This window comes from Syngnathoides biaculeatus, chromosome 12 (genome assembly GCF_019802595.1).
Source record: "Syngnathoides biaculeatus isolate LvHL_M chromosome 12, ASM1980259v1, whole genome shotgun sequence".
Taxonomy (NCBI): Eukaryota; Metazoa; Chordata; class Actinopteri; order Syngnathiformes; family Syngnathidae; genus Syngnathoides; species Syngnathoides biaculeatus.
This window is the reverse complement of record NC_084651.1, coordinates 29,978,138-29,995,102: the sequence shown is the minus strand read 5'-3', so window position 1 is coordinate 29,995,102 and position 16,965 is coordinate 29,978,138. Positions and strand designations below refer to the sequence as shown.

Genomic DNA, 16,965 nt, shown 5'->3' with positions numbered 1-16,965 from the left:
TCAGGAAGGTAGCTCGTTGTTCCTTCATGTTAGCCAAAATGCCGGCTCATTGCATTGCTGGACATTGCTTGAACACTCGGGAGAATGGAATTACCCTTCATAAGTTTGAAAGAGACTGTTCGTTGTGAAAAATGGATTGCACGGGTGCAGAGGACGAGAGCTTTGTGGGTTCCAAATAACAGGTAGGTGTGTATACTAAAAAAGTAATAGTTTGGGGCGGACCACGTAATCGGCCTCTCTCATAACGTAACAAAAGATCCGCGTATGAAATGTGTCGATGTGCACGTCGCCCAGCCAACAATGTCTCACTCAGCCTCGTCTTGATAGTGTTCGTGTACTGCGGTGGCTATGAACAACCCTCTAAAAGCAGCATGCCTCGGCTCCATTATATGCCACCACGGCGCCGAAATCAGCCACACCGGCTGAGGCGCCGCATTCGGCGGTCACATCTTCTGCGAAGGCTGCGCGGGCGGGCTTTGCGATGGGGGCGGGTCTGAAGAACGCAGCCGAGAATGCGTCCAGGCAAAGACCGTGGCCACGGCACTTGAGACCCTTTCCGGGACTGGGCCTCGACTTTGCGCCTGGAGGCTGAGGGTTGACGAGAAGCCGAAGGAAGTGAAGACATCTCTGTTGAGTAGGAAACTCCCACACTCATGAGGAATGAGTGAATGCGCGTCTGGGTGACTGCGGCGGAACCAAACCTCGAGAATACTAGTCACTGAATACTAGTCACTATCGAGTAGACTAATAAGTCTGTAAAACTGAGAAAAGGGCAAGGTGTGTCCTATTCGTGAGCTCCGTGAAATGTGTGCATGTGTAAAAGTGTGAGTGGAGGTTCGCTACCTCATTTGAACAGGAAATTGAGTGACAACTGCTTCAGGATGGAGAGGTAAGAATTCTCCGCCACTTGTGGTAGAAGCTTGAGAATTACCTCAACCAGAACGTAATTGTCACTCTGTTCAGGGGGAAGTCAGTATAGTCACCCTAGGTGAACCACTGACTCCAACAGGGAAAAAACAAAAAGCAAAATAGTTGATAAATAGCAAAATAGTTCAAACACAACATCTGAAAAAAAAATAATGATGTGTAAGGACTAGAAGACTTGAGAAAATCTTACCACTTAAATGGTGTGGAAGTACAATAAATTTGTATGACAGCAAAGTACTTTCTCACAGCAGCAGGGAGTTCCAGGGTTAATATCGCACACCTCTGCTAGATTTAGAAAAAAAGCAAATTGTTCTCCCATTGGAAGAGCAAAATAAAATAATGAACCATTTGAAGAATATAGAATTGGAATGACTGCATGTTTTAAAGCAGGTCTCAACAGGGGGAATGGTAGCCCTGGTACAAAGGCATTACATGATCCATGGATTTAACTTGTATGCAAAAACTTTTTTGTAGGTCTTGTTTGATCTGTGTGCGATATAATCCACAAGGGAATGTGCATATAAAACGTGGTCAGTTTCTTCAAGCTACACATCCATTCATCCCGCCACCATTTTCCACACAACGAGAGATAGACGAATGATGAAGGAAAAAAAAAAGCAAAAAACACACAAATAGGTCCCTTTCAGGAGTTATTAAAAAGCCCAAACAGCTTAAAAAAATTGCAAAAAGGGGTACTTGAGTTCATTTGTTAATTGTAGGAAAGTTATTGCTTTTGAAACCATTGTTAACACACACAAAACTAATTTGTTTTTATTGGCCACTTGTAAGATAGCTGTTCTCATTCCCACTGCCAAGGTCACTGTAGTCTGGTTACACATGGGAGTGAGACTGCTGTCATAATGGTGACTAAACGGTTGAATTTTACTGTTGGGTGTTGGATGAAAACGCTATCCGTTATTTTCATTTTTCTGTTCAAGTGGTACCTGTGGGAACCACTCAAGGTCCCACCCCCAAAAAATAAATAAAATAAAATAAAAACAAAACAAATTGGATAACTACATCCAAAAAACGTATCCAAAAGATTGTATTGTTTGCACAGATAATACCAATGCTATTAATTTATAGCGAATGCAAAAAAAAAAAAAAAAAAAGTTGGGTGGATTAACTTCTTTTGAAAAACTAAAAAAACATTGTTTTCTAATGGCGTGTCACTAGGTAATTTCACATGCATCCATTTGATAGGACTAGAAACAAAAAATGTAACAAGTTACTGTGCTTTAATAACCTTATTACTGCCATTTGTCTATTCATCCTGTCTGTTTATGAATTAACATCTACTGTACATGCAGTTTTACCCGAACACCAGCATAGACTGAGTAAGAGCTGAATGACATGGACAAAATAGTACAAAGAAACACGTGGATACACCTTACACACTGTAAAGGTCATCTCAGCTGAGTCACCCAAGGGGAAAGGTGAGCAAAGTCCAGCATACGGTCGGTGCAGATTTATAGTATATGAAAATACCTGAAGGCTGGTGAAGATTTAAAAGACACTTGACTCATTTAGGGGTGACTTGGTCGACGTGACTTGGCTAAATAATATGATAGCATGTTGGGCTGCAACATTGTCAGCCGTAATGATATTTTTCTTCATATGCTACTTTTGGACACCTGTAAAGCTGACAAAAATACATAACAACAGAACCAATAATTATACTCAGTCAACTATGCCTACCACACATAAGATAAAGAGGCGCAACCTCATTTCAAATAACATTGGTAAACAACTATGCGGGAGTCACCAAGGCATGAGAGGAGGACTCCATGTGTGCCTCCCAGCGAATCAGTTCAGCACTTATTCAATTCCTTGGCAGAGTCTAATTGCTGGGGATTCCATCTTTGGGCTTATGCTAAATGAAACCCCCACTTTCTTCTCACCATTTGCTAATTTAATGCTACCTTAAACCCGAATGCCACACAAAAGAGTACGTATACTATGGGAGCATTTTAACCGAAAAACCTAAGGAAAATTTTTTCATTATGATTATCTTTTTTACAAATAGGAAACAAAACTGGTTGTTATTAATGTAGAATGCAGCTAACAAGGTAAACTATAGTTACATCACATGCATGGGCCCTGGGCCACTAATGTGTGTCATTCCAACAGAAATCCCAACACAATATACCCTGGAGGTAATGACTAAAACAACTCCTAACACCACTTGTCAGAAATGGAAACGTGTTTATCCAACAACTAAGGCAGTAAATGATAAACTGATATTATCTACTAATGTTGCATTGGCTTATTTCTCCTGTGTTAGCTTTACAGGGACAGATTTTAAGGTGGGAAGTCTCAACAAAACATGGTGTCATGATATCCATCTGCAAACTGCCCCATTGCTCCCATGCAGCGATTAGTTGTGGTAGTGTGTTGGTCAAAAGTTTTATGACACACTGATAAATGCAGCAGGAACGTGTACACTGGTATCACTGATCTTATCTGTGACTGTGTTTCCATCCAAAGCAGAGGATATACAATTGGCCGCATCCATCTTTGGACCTCCCCTTGGGTTCTCCCGAAGGCGAAGGTCCTCTTGGAAAGATGGAGATCTGACATACATGGATGCAAATGGCATCCCAACTACATACCAGATGAGTATAAGTTGGTTAACAAGATTGATGCAGGATGGGAATCCATCTTGTTATGGATAACTCTGAATGAAAACATTGACAGAGTCAACTACATGCATTACAATGTACAGAAACTAGGTAATTATACGGAAGCAGGCTTTATTGCCATAAGGGAACAACCAGCTGCAACCTTACTCATGACGTTCCAGAGCCCCATAGCGGTCGATATGCTCCTGGCCGAGAAGGGTGGCGACTGCTCAATGTTCGGTGACCAGTGTTGTTTATTCCAAATATCACAGCACCTGATGGGTCACGCACAAGAGCCATTCAAGGCCTCCGCACCCTGAACCAGATGAAGAAGCACTCTGGTGTAAACACATCAGTCAGGTCTGAAAAAATTTTGGCAAATCAAAAAATTTGGTGTTCTCTGTCCTAGTTTCTATCACTGTTTGCAGCTATTCTTGCATTGTGTGGATGTTGTTGTATTCCCTGCATAAAGGCATCACTTAACCAACTTATAACCACTGCTATTGCCCCGACAAATTCAAAATTGGCAGAAATATATCCACTATTGGCACAACAGAGTAATGACAGTGATATTGTTGACCACGATGATGACGTTATGACTTTTCTTCCAGACCTGTTCTCTGTTCCAAAAGATTACAAGTAATTAGTGCTATATTTTCCTGCGAGTGTAAGCCGAAAGGGCAATCTATTAGATGATTTAAGGATTTGAGCAAATGTAGGATAAACAGGAGGATAATGTAGAAATAATTGTAAATAGTATTAAGTTACTGCTCTGCCTGCAATGAAGAAATGCTTTGCTCTGCTCCAATTGACCCCTCCATACAGGGCACTTAACCACGCCTCCTGAAGTGACGTCACGCCACGTGCGCTGACGTCAGACAAACAATTAGCAAAAATATTGGCGCAGCAAGAAAAGAATAGAGCGAAACTGTCCGATTTACCGGCTGATTTCTCACTGCATTCTTAGCTAACAGTAAAATATCGTTGAAAATCAGACAGCAGGGCTTCAAGTATTTCAGCGAGCGGTATTTCAATGGTATTTACATGCATATCGACGGAGAAACCATTGATATTAGCGCAAGATCTTTCCGGAGTCAGAGGAAGACCGAGAAGCCACATAATATAATATATTATAACCCAAAGACGAATTCATCATTGACAGTTTCCTATTTTCGTGTTACCTATCACACTTGTGTGCAGAATCTGTATATGTATCTGTATAGCCGTTTGTGAACCGCCGTATGAAGGAAAAGAAGAAGGCGAGGCTTGATTTACGAGTTGTTTCTCTCCTTTTCTTTGTGTAACGTCACGCGCTCCCCTCAATAATTATTCTTGAATTAGTGCCGAACCTACATAAGTCCCGACCGAGAACGACAATCACGACTTTCGTGTCCTCAAACATTCATCCTTCAGTCTTGGTGTCTCGGTGCACGTCGAAGGCTTTTAGGACTCGCGAGTCCGGTTTAGCTTAGCTCCCTAGCCGCCAAACAGAGACACATTCGTGCAGTCAGATCATCGCAAAATATCGCTCAACACAGATCAAATGTGACAATCATTCACACGTAGCTATATTATGCAAGCCAAGAACTGCTAATTCATTTATATGAGACATGTATTGAAAATCAAATATAGGGCATACCTTCGTGCTAACACAGTCCGGTTTACCATAGCCGCGAACAAAGGGACACGTTTGTGCAGTCAGATCATCGCAAAATATCGCTCAACTCAAATCAAGTGTGTCAATCACTCACACGTAGCTATATTATGCAAGCGAAGAACTGCTAATTCATTTATATGAGACATGTAATGAAAATCAAATATAGGACTTACCTTCGTGGAAACATATCCGTTCCGGTTGATGGATTCAGTTGATCATGCAGTCTTCCACAAAGTTTTATCCATCAAAGACATTTTTCGTACTCGGTCTTCTGTTCCGGTTGATTTTAGATGGATTCAGTTGATGATGCGGTCTTCCACAAAGTTTGATCCATCAAAGACATTTTTTGTACTGGGTCTTCGGTTTTGGAAACGGTACGAATTGAACTCCACCAATCAGCCTTTTAGGATACCTGTCGTCACTATTATAAAGTCCGTGACTTCACCTCTTAACCACATCTATTGTTAAAGAACCCAAAAACGCAATAAAACACCAACAGAAGCTATAAAGGACCATCCAGCGTTGTCTGAGAAAACTGCGGGTCGAAAAAAGGAGCGTGGTTTATGCAGATCTCTGGCCTCCGATTTGTCAGTGTCGCGGATTGCGCAATTTCTACGGAGGGGTCAATTCAGTTATTGCTCTGTCTGCAATGAAGAAATGCCTTGCTCTGCTCCAATTCAGTTACTGTTTCTCCCTGCAATGAAGAAATGCTTTGCTCTGCTCCAATTCAGTTACTGTTTCTGCCTGCAATGAAGAAATGCTTTGCTCTGCTCCAATTCAGTTACTGTCTCTACCTGCAATGAAGAATGCTTTGCTCTGCTCTCGAAAACGTGGTAGCAAATGTAGGACAATAAGGGGCGAAATTTTGGAATAATTGTGATCATAATTATCATACATCTGCTTACAATAATGAAATGCTTTGCTCTGCTCTAGATAACGTGGCAGCCTCCTAGCAGGAGATAGCAAGAACAAAAACATCTAATCATCAGAACTGTTAGAACTGGTGCCTGTTAAAGAAATGATGACCACACAAGTATTCACCAATCTTCCACACATGCACACACACATGAACAAACGTGTACACCTCTTTTTGCTTGTCGTTTCCTTTTTGTCACATCCATGTAAATAAGGGGCGTCTTAAAACTAAAATATAGAGGTGCTCAGGAGAGGATAATCAGAGAGTGCAGTGGTGAATTGTACAAGACAGTTCCTCTCCTCTCTCCTCGCGAGACTTGAACTGGTGTCTTTGCTTCCTTTTTTGTCCTGTTTAATGAATGTCTGATTGGCGAACCTGACAAATGCTGACCAGAACGTCATGGTGTGACGGGGCTATGAGACCGATAGTTGACAACTGTTAAGCACATCGACCTGACAGTTCAGAGGGTCATGGTTCAAATCCAGGCTCTGGCTTCCCTGTATGGAGTTTGCACGTTTTCCCAAGGGAACTCTGGTTCACCAAACAAATGCATGTTATGTTAATTGGAGACTCTAATGTGTCCTTAGCTGTGAATGGTTGTTTGTCAAAAGTGCAGTACCATTGGCTATGTCTTGTCCTGGGTCTAACCCAGACATGTCCAAAGTCCGGCCCCCGGGCCAATTGCGGCCCGTGGACAAATTTTTACCGGCCCGCGGCCTCTATCATGAAATCAATAATATGCGGCCCGCCAGCACTGTTGACCACAGTATAAAATACATGTGTACAAAAAGCTATTTTTCATTTCACCAGAAGATGGCAGTAGCCCTGTGGCCGCACTCTGGCCGCCGTGACCCTTGCGTGATCGTTTCAGCCCAGCCCATTTCTAACATGGCGTCTGTAAACAAAAAAAGGAAAGTTGACCGCGAGGGCCGCCGCTTCCAGGACAAGTGGAAATTTGAGTATTTTTTCACTGAAATACGAAACAACTGTGTCTGCCTAATTTGCCAAGAGACTGTGGCTGTTTTCAAGGAATTCAACATCAAGAGGCACTACCAGACGAAACATGCTAGCTACGACAAGCTAACTGGGAACAAACGCGGTGAAAAAGTGAAGCAACTGGAAGCTGTTTTAACGGCACAGCAAAGCTTTTTCACAAGAGTCCGTGAGTCAAATGAAAATGCCACAAAGGCAAGCTACGAAGTGGCAACGCTGATTGCAAAGCACTGCAAACCTTTCACTGAGGGTGAATTTATTAAAGACTGTGTAATGAAAATGGTTGAGAAAATTTGTCCCGCGAAGAAGCAAGAGTTTGCCAATATTTGCCTGGCTCGTAATACTGTGGTACGGAGAATTGAAGACGTTTCATTAGATATTAAGAGACAGTTAGAGGCAAAAGGAACTGAGTTTGACTTTTTCTCGTTAGCGTGCGATGAAAGCACGGATGCGTCTGACACCGCTCAGTTACTGATCTTTTTAAGAGGAGTGGACAATGACATGAACGTGAGTGAAGAGCTTCTGGACCTCCAGAGTCTGAAGGGCCAAACAAGAGGAACGGATTTATTTGTTTCTGTTTGTTCCACCGTAGATGACATGATACTACAGTGGAATAAAGTCACCGGGATTATTATGGACGGCGCACCTGCCATGGCTGGCGAGCGGAGTGGATTATCAAGCCTTGTCTGTAACAAAGTCAGCGAAAAAGGAGGCAGCGCTATTAAACTCCACTGTATTATTCATCAAGATGTTCTCTGTGCCAAATATATGAAATATGATAATGTTATGAAACCGGTGATAAAGACTATTAATTATATTCGCTCCAAAGCGCTGTGCCACCGCCAGTTTCAACAGTTTCTTCTCGACATCCAGGCTGAATACGGAGATGTTTTGTATCACACCGACGTAAGGTGGCTCAGTTGGGGGTCTGCCCTGCAGCGCTTCTTCTCTCTCAGGGAGGAAATTGGACAATTCTTGACTAAAAAGGGACAACCCATGCCACAATTAAATGATCCCGTTTGGCTGGCTGATTTGGGATTTTTAGTTGACATAACGCGACATCTGAATGCGCTGAACACAAGCCTTCAAGGGCAAAATGCAGTGGTAAGCCAACTGTATTCACACATCAAAGCCTTTCGGACCAAGCTGCTACTTTTCCAAAGACACCTGTCACAGGCGCAGCCCAATACCGCACATTTCCCGTCGCTGCAGGAAATTGTGACCAGTTTCCCACAGATCAATATCAGTGCGCAAATGACAAAGTATGCAGCAGACATCTCATCTCTGGTTGAGGAGTTTCAACAGCGCTTTCGGGACTTTGCAGCTATTGAAAAGGAGATCACGCTTTTTTCCTCTCCTTTCTCCGTGGACCCTGATGACGCTCCAGACCACCTGCAACTGGAGCTCATTGAGCTGCAGTGTGACGCCGAGCATCGCAGTCGGCACCAACAGCTCCCTCTTGTCAACTTCTACCGCCAGCTGGATGAAGGCAGGTTCCAAGCAATTCGGACATTTGCTAAGAAAATGCTGAGCTTGTTTGGCTCCACATACATGTGCGAGAAGACATTCTCCGTTATGAACATTAACAAGAGCCGCATGAGGACGAGACTGAGTGACTCTCACCTGCGTGACGTCTTGCGCATCAAAACCACTGCTCTTGAGCCAGACATGGACTACATACTGCAGTCAAGATCCCAGTATCACCCTTCACATTAGTGCAGGCAAGACCTTTGTTAAGTCCTCTGAGTTGAATAAATTCTTAAATCTCAGTTAATTAATTTTTTTGTGATGGTCAAAATCACAGTTTGAATATGCAGTGATCATTGTTTTGTTTTCAGCACTTTTCCTACAGTGAGCATATAATAGTGAATAATATGTAATGTTTCACATGAACTTAGATATCCTTTATAGTTTTCTTAATTTTTTGTGGTTTGTGATTTCGGTAAAAACCTAAATGTAAAAAAAAATGTAAAAGTAAAAGTATGCCATTTGTAATTAAATAAAAAAAAATCCCAAAAAGTTAATTTGTATTTAATGTTAATGGTTCAAAGAATGTCAGGCTAAATAGTCGGCCCCCACACATTTTCACCTTACCAAATCTGGCCCTCTTTGCAAAAAGTTTGGACACCCCTGGTCTAACCTGTCTTTCACCTGAAATCAACTGGAAATCTGTCCATCACATTCGTAACACGAATGAGGATCAGCAGGATAGAAAATGGATGAATGGATGAACAGAAGACCTGATGAATGCACATATGAAACTTACTGGGATCAGTACTTCTAACAAGGAGAAGAATCAGTGGTTGAAATTAACATTTACTGACTCTGATTTTATACGGCAGGATAAGGGGCTGAAATGTTTTAAATATTTATACAAGGAAGGGGTCTTCTGCTCTTTTTCGGACCTGGTTACCAAATTTAATGACCCTCCTATAATTTTAGAAATTTTCAGATGACCAACTACCATCTGAAAAAACCCTGGGGTGAACCTTTAGAAGTCAATCCATCACAAATCCCTTCTTCTTTTCCTTTCGTGTTTTCCTGTTATGGTTCCCACAGCGTGTCATCTTTTTACATCCAAGCCTGGATTTTCCTCTCTAACACCCACTGCCCTCATGTCTTCCCTCACAACAGCCATCAAATTTCTCTCTGGTCTTCCTCTCACTCTTTTGCCTGGCAACTCCATCCCCAGCACCCTTCGACCAATATACTCACTCTCTCACCTCTGGAGATGTCCAAACCATCGAAGTCTGTTCTCTCAAACTTTGTCTCCAAAACATCCAACTTTGGCTGTCCCTCGAATGAGCTCATTTCTAACCCTATCCAACCTGCTCACTCCTCGCGAGAATCTGAAAATCTTACTTTCTGTTACCTTGAGCTCTGCTTCCTGTCGCTTCAGTGCCACCATCCTTATCACCCTTACCTGCTGCACATCCTTCCCATCTCTCTCCCTCTGTCTAGTCAACCGTAGAGATCCTTATGCCCTTCTTTCATGTCCAACCTGGTGTACATGTTGTCATATGCCTCTTGTTTAGCCTTCGCTACCTCTACCTTGCCCTACGCCACATCTCAATGTATTCCTTTGGCCTCTCCTCAGTCCTCTCAGTGTCCCACTTCTTCTTCAATAATCTCGTTCATTGTATGACTTCCTGTATTCTGCAATTCGGCACTCCCGTTTCCTCCCACATCCCAAAAACATGCAACATTAATCGGACACTCTAAATTGCCCCGAGGTGTGATTGTGAGTGCGGCTGTTTGTCTCTCTGTTCCCTGCGATTGGCTGGCAACCAGTTCGGGGTGTACCCTGCCTCCTACCTATACATCTCGTTAGCTTGTGTTACATGCTACTAAACTTTGTACTACTATTTTATTGTTTTGTGTTATATTGAATAGTGTGTGTGATTAAATTGTCTTAAACGCAATACAAGTGCTTTGTTATATTTTGCCGGTTTGACCAAGGGTATTTATTCTAAATTCACACGTAACATATACTATAAACTGTGAGACAAATTAGTCCCCCACAAGTATTATTTTTTTAAATAGCTCAATACATATCTACCTGTCATTTAGAATGTACAAAGCTCTTGTCCTTTGCACCTGTGTAATCCATTTTTCATGTCGAGTGTTTGAGGAAAATCGAGCAATACAACGAGCCAGCATGTTGGGTAACGCAGAAAAAAGTGCTACTTTCCTGTCGGTAAAACACATATAAATACAAGAACCCGCCAGTGAGGGCGTCTGCAAAAAACGCCACTTCCTGGTTCTTCTCTAACACAAATTCCTCGAGAGGATTTTCAGCGCGGGAGATGCAAAAATCCATATACAACAACATCTTGACGTGTGGTGAAAAAAACAGATGAGTCCATTTCGGCTGACTTTGTTATATTAAAAACACACTAAAATTTATGTTTTACGCATCAGTGGCCCTTTAAATTCTTCTGTATCACTTACGGCACACCTTAATGAATAAAATTGTATTTTCTGAAACATGGATGACTGCATGGATGCCATAAGCAACACACTATTTTACAAGTGTAAAGATTTGTTCGATATATATGTATGTGTCGATATATATACATTCTGTCGAGGGTGTCTGGAGATCTTCATCTCAGAGGTCAAGAACTGTTTGCAGCTCCCAGTGTTGTCTTTTCCTTGGAAATTGGGTATAAATGGGTCTGAGTGTTCAAGGTTGTCGACCCCTGATTGAGTTCTTTCTAACATTTCTTTTTGAACTCTCGGTCACTTACCACCTGTGGTGCATAGCCACAAATCACATTATACATAACACCATCAATTTCAAGTTTCAAACTCACCAATCGATCTGGTATTCTTTTCACCTCCAAGACATTCTTCGCCAGCTCTACCGTTTAAAATAACCCCTATTCCATTTGTCTTTCCATCTTCTCCATTGTGAAATAATTTAAATCTACCCCTAAACTTCTAGCCATGGTACCTTTCCACTTGCTCTCTTGGATGCACAATATATATCAACCTTTCTCCTTAACATCATGTCAACCAACTTCTGGGCTTTCCCAAAATTCAAAGTCCCGACACTCAATTGTAGGCTCTGTTTATTTCTCTTCTTCCGCCGAAGAATCCACTTACCACCTCCTCTTTATTTTTGACCCAAAGTAGTTGAATTTCCACCCATCTCCTTCAGGTTCACAGTGCTTAACCTGACCCATGACCAATCTGGTATGGGATTTTTTTAAATGAACACTCATCTTTGTTTGGCAAAGTTTTAAGTCGGATGCCCTTTCTGATGTAGCCCTCAGCATTTATCCAGGGTTGGGACTGGGCGACAGATTACACTGGCTTTTGTCCCCGTAAGGCCGCATTGGAAAAAGTCTTGTTGAATTTCTTTGTCATTATGGGGGATTTTGCAGCTGTGCTTTGTCTGGTCCCACACAAAGGACATGTTTTCCGTGGATGAGCCTGCCTGGAATTCATTGGGACACACAAACCCATCCACCATGGTAAGAACAGAATAATTTCTAAGGATAACATATGACAGAGTAATTTCTTTTAACAATATATTTTCACGAAAACTTTCAAGATAAAAGATCGTGTGGTTGTCTTTTCTAATGCCACTGAAATCATGATGTGAGAGCGAGACCGTGGAACTGTTCTCACATATTTCAAACGCAGCCCTACAAAAGTAGGGCACATTTCCCAATCAATCCATACAAAGAATAATCATAGAATGGTGAACGTCAGAAAAATTATTTGACTTTTCCATGTATTGTGTGACATCTTAACACAGCAGTTACAGTGAAGAAAATAAGTATTTCAACACCCTGCTATATTTCAAGTTCTCCCACATCGGAATCATGGAGGGTTCTGAAATTTCATCGTAGGCGCATGTGCACTGGGAGAGAGATAATCTTCCTTTTCTTTTGGCTTGTCCCAAGAGGGGTCACCACAGCATGTCATCTTTTTCAATTTAACCCTATCTCATGCATCCTCCTCTCTAACACCCACTGTCCTCATGTCCTCCCTCACAACATCGATCAACCTTTGGTTTAGTCTTCGTCTCGCTCTTTGCTTGGCAGCTCCATCCTCAGCACCCTTCTACCAACATACTCTCTCGCCTCTGAACATGTCCAAACCATCGAAGTCTGCTCTCTTTCACCTTGTCTCCAAAACATTCAACTTTGGCTGTCCCTCAAATGAACTCATTTCTAATTCTGTCCAACCTGTTCACACCAAGCGAGAACCTTAACATCTTCATTTCTACTCCCTCAAGTTCTGCTGCTTGTTGTTTTTTCAGGCCCACCGTCACTAATCCGTACATCATGGCCGGGCTCACCACTGTTTTATAAATTTTGCCTTTCCTCCTGACGGGTACTCTTCTGTCACATAGAACACCAGACACCGTCCGCCAACTGTTCCACCCCGCTTGGACCTGTTTCTTCGCTTCCTGACCACAAACTCCATTGCTCGATTCACTACTCTTTCCCATAACTTAATTGTGTGGCTCATCATCTTTATTGCTCTGTAGTTTCCACAGTTCTGAACATTGCCTTTGTTCTGAAAAATGGGGTCGAGCACACTTTTCCTCCATTCTTCTGGCATCTTCTCTCCCGCTAGTATTCTATTGAATAAATTAGTCAAAAACTCCACAGCCAACTTCCACTGGTATGTCATCGGGACCAACTGTCTTTCCATTTTTCATTCTGTTCAATGTCTTTCAAACTTCTCCATGACTAATCAAAGCCATTTCCCGGTCATTGAAGCTTGCTTCTTCTATTCTACCTTCTCTCCCATTTTCTTCATTCATTAGCTTCTCAAAGTATTCTTTCCATCTGCTTAGCACACTACAAGCACCAGTCAACATATTTTCATCATTATCCTTAATCACCTTCACTTGTTGCATAGCCTTCCCATCTCTATCCCTTTGTCTGGCCAACCTGTAGAGCTCCTTTTCTCCTTCTTTCATGTCCAACCTGGTGTACATGTCATCAAATGCTTCTTGTTTATCCTTCGCCACCTCTACCTTTGTCCTACGTCACATCTCAATGTATTCCTTCCGCCTCTACTCAGTCCTCTCTGTGTCCCACTTATTCTTTGCAAATCTCTTACCTTGGATGACTTCTTGTATTTTGGGGTTTCACCACAAAGTCTCCTTCTCCCCTTTCCAACCAGAAGACACTCAGAGCCTCTCTGAATATCTTGGCAGTAGTATTCCAGTCTTCTGGGAGCTCTTCCTGTCCATCGAGTGCCTGTCTCACCCCTTTCCGGAAGGCCACACAACATTCTTCCTTTCTAAACTTCCGCCACCTGATTCTCTGCTCTACCTTTGTCTTCTTAGTCTTCCCACCCACTACCAGAGTCATCCTACACAGCACCATCCTATTCTGTTGAGCTACACTCTCCCCCACTACAACCTTACAGTCAGTAACCTCCTTCAGATTACACTGTCTGCGCAAAATATAATCCACCTGCGTGCTTCTCCCTCCGCTCGTCAGTCACTCTTTGTTACACTCTCTGCTGGAAATATGTGTTCACTACTGCCAATTGGATCCATTTTGTGAAGTCCACCACCATCTGCCCCTCAAAGTGAGAGCGAGACAATCTAAAAAGAAAAATCCATAAATCACAACGTATGATTTTTTTTAACGATTAATTTGTGTGATAGAGCTGAGGCCCCGTAGCTCAGTGGTTAGAGCACTGGTTTGGTAAACCAGGGGTTGTGGGTTCGTATCCCACTGGGGCCTCCACTCCCTGAGAAGGGTTGCGTCAGGAAGGTCATCCGGCGTAAAAATTGTGCCAAAGATATATATGCGTTCATCTGAGATGACACGCTATGGCGACCCCGAAAGGGACAAGCCGAAAGAAACACACATTTGTGTGATAGAGCTGCAAATAAGTATTTGAACACCTGAGAAAACCAATGTTAATATTGGGTACAGTAGCCTTTGTTTGCAATTACAGAGGTCAAACGTTTCCTGTAGTTGTTCACCAGGTTTGCACACACTGCAGGAGGGATTTTGGCCCACTCCCCTACACAGATCTTCTCGAGATCTGACAGGTGTCTGGGCTGTCACTGAGAAACATGGAGTTTCAGCTCCCTCCAAAGATTTTCTATTGGGTTTAGGTCTGGAGACTGGCTCGGCCACGCCAGAACCTTGATACGATTCTAAAAGGGCCACTCCTTGGTTTGCCTGGCTGTGTGCTGTCATGTTGAAAGACCCAGCCACGACCCCTCTTCAATGGTCTGGCTGAGGTAAAGAGGTTGTTCACCAAAATCAGAATATATTGGCCGCGGTCATCCTCTCCTTAATACAGTGCAGCCGTCCTGTCCCAATGTACAGAAACCCCCCTCCCCCAATCATTATGCTACCACCCCCATGCTTCACAGTACGGATGGTGTTCTTGGGATGGAACTCATCATTTGTCTTCCTCCAAACACGGTTCGTGGAATAATGATCAAAGAATGCCATTTTGGTCTCATCTGACCACAAAACTTTCTCGCATGACTCCTCTGTATCATCGAAATGGTCATTGGCAAAGTTAAGACGGGCCTTGACGTGCTGGTTTAAGAAGGGGAACCTTTCGTGCCATGCATGATTTCAAACCACAATGTCTTAGTGTATTACCAACAGTCACCTTGCAAACGGTGGTCCACTGGATCATGGAGACCCAACGAGGTGATATCTTGCATGGGGCTCCACTCCGATTGAGATTGACAGTCATGTTTAACTTCTTTCATTTTCTAATGATTGCTTCAACAATGGACCCTTTTTCACCAAGCTGCTTGGCAATTTCTCCGTAGCCCATTTCAGCCATGTGGAGTTGTACAATTGTGTCTCTGGTGTCTTTGGACAGCTCTTTGGTCTTGGCCATGTTACAAGTTTGAGTCTTACTAATTGTATGGGGTGGACAGGTGTCTTTAGGCAGCTAACGACCTCACACAGGTGCATCTGATTAAGGATAATACATGGAGTGGAGGTGGACTTTTAAAGCCAGACTAACAGATCTTTGAGGGTCAGAATTCTAGATGATAGGTGTTCAGAATCAGCACGTCTAAATCTGATACTATGGTCCTCAGTAGCAAAATGGTGGAATGCCCTTTCCAGGTCGGGAATAAGATGCTTTCCAAAGTGGAGGAGTTCAAATATCTTGGGGTCTTGTTCATTTGTGAGGGAAGAGAGGAATGGGACATTGACAGGCATATTGATGCAGCATCTGCAGTGATGCAGACTTTGTAATGGTCCGTTATTGTGAAGAAGGAGCTAAGCCGAAAGACGAAGCTTTCTATCTACCCGTCGTTCTATGTTCCTACCCTCACCTATGGTGACAAGCTGTGGGTTGTGACCGAAAGAATAAGCGGCCAAAATGAGTTTCCTTTGCTGGGTGTCTTGGCTCTTCCTCAGAGATTGGGTGAGAAACTCCCGAACTAAGGAGAGCCCGGACGTGACCTAGTATAAAGCTCGTGCATGTGACGTCACCATTTTCATGCTGCCATATTGCCGGTCAAAAAGAGCGGTTATTCAAAGAGGTCATTCTATAGAATACCAGCTGAAAAGACCAGAAAAGATTGATGGATTTGAGCAATTAAACGTGATGGATGGTGCCCAACCAAATACATGCGACTGTGTAGCGATCACAATCTCTAATTCCCAATAAGTATTTATAATGCCAAGTTGGCTCATTTGTGAACGATTAAAAAAAACACGCACAGGGACCACACGTTAAACTTTGGGAAACTTCTCCCTGACAGACTTTTTTTAAGGGGCCACTGTCATGAAATGGATGATTTTTAGTATGTTATTAATGAAGAAACGGCAGCCAATATGGGCCCAAGCGTTTTTTCACCACAAAACAAGATTTTGACGTATACAGCTTTTTGTAACTTCCGCCAAGAAAATCCTCTCGAGGGATTTGTTTTCAAAAAGAAGCAGGGAGTGACGTAAAGGACAGAAGCGCCCCCAAGTAGACTCGTTTGTTTCCATTAGTTTTACCTCCGGGAAGGTAGCTCGTTGTTCCTTTGTGTTTGCCAAAATGCCGGCTTGTTGCATTGCTGGACATAGCTTAAAGACTCGGGAGAATGGATTTACCATTCATAAATTTACAAGAAACCTGGTTCATCGTGAAAAATCGATTGCACGGGTGCAGAGGACGAGAGCTTCGTGAGTTCCAAATTACAAGTAGGTGTGTATACAACTACGATAAACAATAGTTTGGGATGGACCACGTAATTGGTCTCTCATAACATAACAAAAGATCTGCATACGAAATGTGTCGATGTGCGCGTCGGACGGCGTCAGGCTGCTGCATCGCTTCGCCAGCGAAGGCTGCACTTTGTGCTTGCGGATGGCTGCGGCAATGAAGAACGCAGCCGACAATGC

General features: G+C 42.9%; 1 protein-coding gene across 6 annotated transcripts in view; it reads right to left on the bottom strand.

The window, feature by feature from the left end:
* The window catches only part of zswim8 (zinc finger, SWIM-type containing 8), a 226,335-nt gene that overhangs the window by 39,449 nt on the left and 169,921 nt on the right, over window positions 1-16,965 (bottom strand). The gene's annotated exons all lie outside the window — the stretch shown is intronic.